The following is a 6939-nucleotide window of genomic DNA, read 5'->3' as shown; positions in this document are numbered from 1 at the left end:
TAAACAAGGCGGTGGTATGGCGGCCAGATATCGTTACGCGGGCAGGGCACAAGCCAACGACCTTTGACGTTGCTCCATTGCGACACGCACAACTTGTATAACGGCAGAGCTCAGCATTTTCTGCAAGCGACAACGGAGTTCTGGGCTCATTACAGAAATTTGCGCACCGGTATCAATCAGGGCTTGAACGGTTATTCCATCAACAAGCACGGTGAGCAAACTACGGCGCGCTCGAAGAGATAGACGAGGATTTGAGATCGTGGTCCCTACTGTAGCATCACCTCTAGACGCTGCAGCACCTAGTTTTCCGTCGTGGAGCGGCCATAGGAACTGGGAGATGAAAGGCGAGAGGGAGTTGCAGCGATCTAAACCTGACTGTGATGGTGGCAGGGTGATGTCTTGAGGCGTGAAGGCTCGGTATCAGCGGCAGTGCTTGAAGGATCTTGTTGAGGTGAGAAGGGACGATAGCGGTCATCATAGATAAACGATGGGCGATATGGCCGACGCAGGAGCAAGTAAAACAAATAGGCCTTTTATCGGATGTGCGCCATTTACCTGGATTACGTCGACGCGGGGCGACATAGGCAGGTCGGCCAGGATAAAGAGTGCTAACGCCGGTGTCATAAGGAAGTCGGCCAGGATAAACTATATGAGCGTCGGTTTCATAAGCAGGTCGATCAGGATAAACTGTGCGTTCGTCGTCGGCAGTGGGCGGGCTGATGGCAGCAAAGGAGTAGAGTTCCAAGATGGCGAGCTCTTGGCGGACAATGGCCTGATTTAGGGGAATGTCCGGGTGGTGGCCGTCGGCAAAATATGGCGGCAAGGTAGCGGGAGAGATGGCCTCGAATTCGTGGTGGACGATACGGGTCACATTTTCGGTCGACGTTGGCTGGTGTTGGGGCGGCAAATCTTGACACGAAGATGTTGGAGCAGTATTAGGAAGGCGGGCAAATGACGGTGCTATGGGAGGGATATTGGCTTGTTCAAAGCGGCGGCATTCTTTAATGGTAGTATCAACTGTGTTGCAGTCGCTATACACAAGCAGATTGAATGCATCGTCTGCGATGCCCTTCAAGACAAGACCAACTTTGCCGGACTCGGGAATTTTGTGATCCACTTTGTGGCAAAGGTTGAGAACGTCCTGAATGTAGGCCACGTATGATTCGGTAGATGTTGTGACGTCATCCTGAGACGTACTGTGCGCGCCCGTCCTTTCCCTTTCCTTTTCCTCACCCAGCTCTCACGGAGGTCATGTGACCGTTCTGACTGTGTATATCCTTGATAGCGAAACATTAAAGAAGGTCATTCTTGATCAGAATACCACGGACGTCTGTCTGCTTATCTAACATGGTGTCAGAAGTGGGATCGAAGCCGACCCCGACGTAGCACCGCTGCAGCCCCGTCAACCGGCGAACGACCAGCAACTGCATCAAATCGTTCCGGAGGCAAGCGACAAGCAACGCTTCGGAATGGGGGGAATCAAGCCTCCGAGGCCTTTCGACTTCCATAACGCCGCGGACTGGCCTGCCTGGATGGATGAATTTGATGACTACAGGTTCGCGTCCGCACTACACGAGAAGCCAGACGAAGTTCAAGTAAAGACTTCTCTATACAATGGGCAGAAAATTGCGGGATATTCTTCGATCGTTAAGCGTCACAGACGAAGAAATGAAGGGCCTCAGCTTCATAAAGTCGAAGCTTCATAGCTACTTCGTCCACACCAAGAATACAGTCTACGAGAGTGCTCGCTTTAATAACGCAGCCAACAGCTGGGCGATACAGTAGACGAGTTCGCAACCGAGCTTAACAGACTAGCAGACAGATGCGAGTTTAAGGACATGAAGGAACGCCTAATTAGAGACCGGTTCGTCGTCGGTCTACGGGACCATACGTTATCGGAACAACTGCAGATGGATCCGAATCTCACGCTGAACATTGCTTTGGCAAAAACGCGTACGAGCGAAGCGGTGAGGAAACAGCAAGCTGAGCTAAAACGGGACGACAGTGCGATCCCAGACGCTTGCGTCGCCGCGGTAAAGTCTAAGAAAATGGCGTGTAGACACACATTTACACGCATACAGAAGACTGCTAGCCGCCAAAACAGTTGTAGTTTCTGCGCCGGACCATCTCATCCGAAAAGCAGTTGCCCAGCGCAACAAGAAAAGGGTAGGTTCTGTGTAAAGTTAGGCCACTTTGAAAAAACATTGCGAAAAAAGAAGCACGCAGACGAGAATCTCGACGGCGTTTCCGAACCCGATAAGAAATTTCTCGGCACGGTCGAGCAGTCACAGAAAAGCGCTTCTGCGCACTTCGTCAAGGTGCTGATAAATGACCACGAGGTTTCCATGAAAGTGGATACTGGAGCGGAAGTGACAATCGTAGGTGAAAATTTTCCTTTCCTTCCATGTTCCTCGGATCAAGCGAGCAATCTTATCGGCCCAAGCAATGCAACCAATTTCAGCAACAAACTTTCCTATTGTACGGATCGTACAGTCGGAAAGTTTGTTGCTGAAATTGATTGGAAAGGCAGCCTTCACACCAAACTATTTACGTCGCGCATAACTTGCGCACGCCCCTGTTGGAACTGCCAGCTATCAAAGCTCTAGGAATTGTGCATTTTCTGGATGAGTTTCGACTGCTGATCACATAGGTACGCGAATATTCCAAAGTGTTCCTGGGGACAGGCTCCACAGCTGGGGAACGTACAATACGCCTCGTGCCAAATGCAGTCACGTATGCTTTGTCTACACCAGGACGGATTCCTATACCCATGAAAGAACAGGTCAAGGAAGAGCTCGACAGACTAGAGCGAGAAGAAATGATAGAGAAGGTCGAAGAGCCGTCAGAATGGAGCGCGCCAATTGTTCTTGTGGCGAAGTCGTCTGGAGCGGTAACAATATGTGTCGACTTCACGCAACTGGGCCAGTTTGTAATAAGGGAGCGCCTTCAGCTGCCAACAGTAGAGCAAGTCATGGGTAGCTTTCAGGAAGCCAAGGTCTTCTCTAAACTGGACGCCAATTCCAGTTTCTACCAAGTACATTTTTCCAAGGAGTGTCAAAAGCTAACCACTTTTATTTTGCCGTTTGTGCGGTACTGCTACTGCAGGCTACAGTTCGGCATCACATCAGTCCCAGAAAGTTTTCAAAGGAAGTTTTCGCAATTAATAGAAGGTCTAGACAGTGTGCTCAACTATATGTATGACATTCTGGTGTACGGCAAGAACATGGTAGAGCACGACAACCGCCTACATAACGTGCTTGACCGTCTGCAAAAGACGGGCGTGACCCTCAACAAAGAAAAATGTTGTTTCTCTGTCGAGCAGGTGAAATTCCTGGGCTTTATGTTTGACGCCAGTGGTGTGCGCCCAGACCCCGAGAAAGTTAGGGCCATCAAAGAGTTGCCCCAGCTTAAAATGTCGCGTAAGTTCGCTCATTATTGGGCTTGATGAACTACCTCGCAAGGTTCCTTCCCGACGGTGTGTCACTATCGGCGCCTCTGCGCAGCCTCCTCAACAGAGACAGCGACTGGTCTTGGGGAACACAACAGGAGGAAGACTGAGAAAATCAAGGCAGCTCTGAGCTCGAGCAGGTGCTTGGCAAGGTACAACCACGGATACCAGACAATCGTGTCAGCAGACATGTGTTCGCAAGGGCTTGGAGCAGTTCTAGTCCAGGACCAGCCGTCAGGCGAAAGAAGGCCTATAGCATATGCCTCCAGATCACTCACGGAAACCGAGCAGAGATACTCGCAGATGGAAAAGGAAGCGTTGGCTTTGACGTGCAGAACGCTTCGACAAATTTCTGCGAGGTTTCACATTTTTGTTTGAAACTGATCATAAGCCTCTGGTTCAACTGCTGGGTCGTGATACTATCGACTCTCACCGAGAAATCAAAGGTTCAAGATGCGTCTTATGCGGTACTCGTTTACACTTACGCATGTCCCGGGAAAAACCATTGATACGGCGGACACTTTTTCGCGCGCCAGAGGGATACAATCGGGGCTGACCATCGGAAGACTGCCCGAAGCGGACGTCTCGGCTCACGTGGACGGAGTAGTTCGATTTGCACTCTCAGATGGAACGCTTGACCGCATACGCTCAGAACAGGCAACGGACCCAGAGTGCGTCTTGCTGCTAGAAGCGTGCACGCGGGGTTGGCCTGCAAAACACTGGGTTCCGTCACTTCTAAAACAGTTTTGGGCACATTTTGGCAACATCACGGTTTGCAAACAGCTGCTTCTGAAGGATTCCAGACTAGTGATTCCACGAGCGCCGCGGAAAGAAATGCTGCAAAGAGTCTACGAACGACATCAAGGCATCATCTTCTACCGCGCGTACGCAAAGGAGTAGTTCTGGTGGCCAGGAATAAGCCAAGAAATTGCAAGAACTGTAGCAAACTGCCAAACGTGCGCGCAAGAGAGCACCCAATTTTGGAAACCAATGATGCCCTCTGAAACAGCAGAGCACCCATGGGAAAAAATTGGAGTTAATTTATTCGAGATGAAAGGAGCTGTCTATCTTGTCGTTGTCGATAATCACTTCACGTATCCTGAGCTGGCCCTGCTGGATCGAGGAACATCGTCGGAGATGGTCACCCAACACCTGAAAAGCATCTTCGCCAGGCACGGGACCCCGAAAACTGTGATATCAGACAATGAACCCCAGTTCGTATCACTTACTTTCAAAAATTTTTCAAGACAGAACGGCTTCAAACATGTCCCAACGAGTCTTCGTTACCCACAGGCTAACGGGGAAGTTGAGCGCTTGGTAGGGACATTCTAAAAGTTCCTTAGGAAGGCGCAGGAACCCTACATTGCTCTGCTGAACTATAGAAATTTACCGGGCCCAACCGGCTACAGTCCAGCTCAACTGCTCATGAGTCGTCGCTTGCGATCAAGAGTACCATGCATGCCAGCTGCATTAAAGCCTCGAGTAGCAAGCGCCTCTTAGAAAAAGCAAGACGAAAAATACAGGCATAAGCAAAAGCTGTATTTTGACAGACCTAATGCTGCTAAACCTCTTCCCAGATTGTCCACAGGGGACCATGTGTGGCTGCGAGACAGATGTGCCGGAGGAACAATCCTTCGTCCTGCCTCGAAACTCAGGCATTACTGGATCCAGTGTCAAGGGGGAGCCCTACGTCGAAACAGACGTTATCTGTTCCTTCTCCCTAAGGGAGAAGAAACCGGGCCTTCATCGGACGACCAGGGTGAATAAGCCAGTCAGCCTACGGAAACAACCGACAAGGGTGTGAAACGAACTGTTTTGAATTCGCCTGGCAAGACCATCGTGGCAAAGCAGTTGTCCAACAACGAAGAGAGCGTACCCGAAGAGACACCTTCAAGCCCAGTGCAAATAACAATGCGATACGGGCGCGTCGTACGACCGCCGAAAAGAGTCGGCTTTGATGAGTAAATTGAAAAGTACTTTTCCCTTCCTTGTGGGCACACAAAGTGCTTGTAAACATGGGAAGATGTGGCGTCATCCTGAGATGCACTGGGCGCTCCCGTCCTTTCTCTTTCCTCTCCCTCACCCAGCTCTCACGGAAGTCATGTGACCGTTCTGGCTGTGTATATATTCGATGGCGAAACATTAAAGAAGGTCATTCTTGGTCAGGATACCACGAGTCTGTCTGCTTATTTGACAGATGTCTGGACAAGGGTCTCGAGGGTTCGCTTTGCGGTAAGCTCTCGACCAAGGGGTTTTCCAAAGAGTTCGCGGAGAGTCTCTTTGCAAGCATCCCAACTAGTCAATTGGTCATCATGTGTCTGGTACCAGGCTAGCGCAGTACCCTCGAGGGGAAAAACAACATGGGCTAGCATGATGGTGGGGTCCCAGCGGTTGCATGTGCAGACGAGTTCGTACTCGCGTATCCATCGTCCACGTCCGCAGTGTCCGTACCAGTAAAACAGCCAGGATCGCGCGGGTAGGTGAGGATGACCGCAGGTAGGGTGACCCCATTTGGTGCGGGGGCGGTATCTTTAGGCATCGTCAGGCAGGAAATCAGGCGGCCGCTACGGAGTTCCGTCATACGGAGGCTGATGCCGGTATTAATGGCCGAATCTCCACCAAGATGTTACGGGGAAACACAACGTGTTTACACTGTGTTTACAACACAGCCTCAACAGACATAGCAGCTAGCAGCAACAGGAAACAGTCCCACTCCGTTGTCATCTCCTTGTCCCTTCCGCGAGGCAAGAGTAGGAAACACTTCGTCGTCGTCTTGTAGTAACAATATGACTAAGTTACTGATAAAACGAGAGAAAATGCTTCTTGCGAATCTTCGAACTCCGCGAGCGAGGCCCTATCAGCCCTACATACTGCTTCAACGAATGTATCCTTGTCTAGTATGGGTTTGGTGTAAGTAGGCTTTAAAAATTTGTGATAGAATAAAAACGCACAAATACAAAATTTTGTCTGTAATGTCAGTAAGTACAATGGCTGCATCTTTTGAATATACTAAATTAAAAAGCGCGTGATCGATTAATGTGCTGTGGACAGAATTAGTGCAGCGTGTAAAGTATTCAAGCATTCGTAGCCAAAACTATCAAAACAATTGGAATATTCAACAGTATTACTTTATGGACAGTCAGCAAAATTAATGTTCATATCACCTATGACTATGAGATTTTTGTTTTTATTTGCTAAAGGCTCTACTAGAATGTCATGGATGACGGCGCAGAAATATAGACACTAGATTAGGGTGAACGATAAATGCATGCAACTAATAATTAAATTATTCATGTTCATATTTAAAAACTGACTTAAGTTCAAGCTATACGTGTTCACAATCTGATACATTTAAAACAAGATTATTTCTTATTTCATACTCGTTATGTGATGCTATATGGATTGCGTCCCCACCATGGCTGCTTTACTGAGTGCTTTAGTATTCAGCAGCATAACTTGGAAATCAGAAGAGGCTGTTATGTTCATTCAGC

At 49.1% G+C, this 6939-nt stretch overlaps 1 pseudogene; it reads left to right on the top strand.

Moving 5' to 3' along the window:
- Positions 1–1365: 1365 nt before the first annotated feature.
- Positions 1366–2606, top strand: LOC146180035 (uncharacterized; annotated as a pseudogene).
- The last annotated feature ends 4333 nt before the right edge of the window (positions 2607–6939 follow it).

This window comes from Amblyomma maculatum, chromosome 9, assembly GCF_055883805.1.
Source record: "Amblyomma maculatum isolate TAMU_Amacu chromosome 9, ASM5588380v1, whole genome shotgun sequence".
Classification (NCBI taxonomy): Eukaryota; Metazoa; Arthropoda; class Arachnida; order Ixodida; family Ixodidae; genus Amblyomma; species Amblyomma maculatum.
Note: the sequence above shows the minus strand (reverse complement) of the source record. Positions and strands in the feature narration are given on the sequence as shown.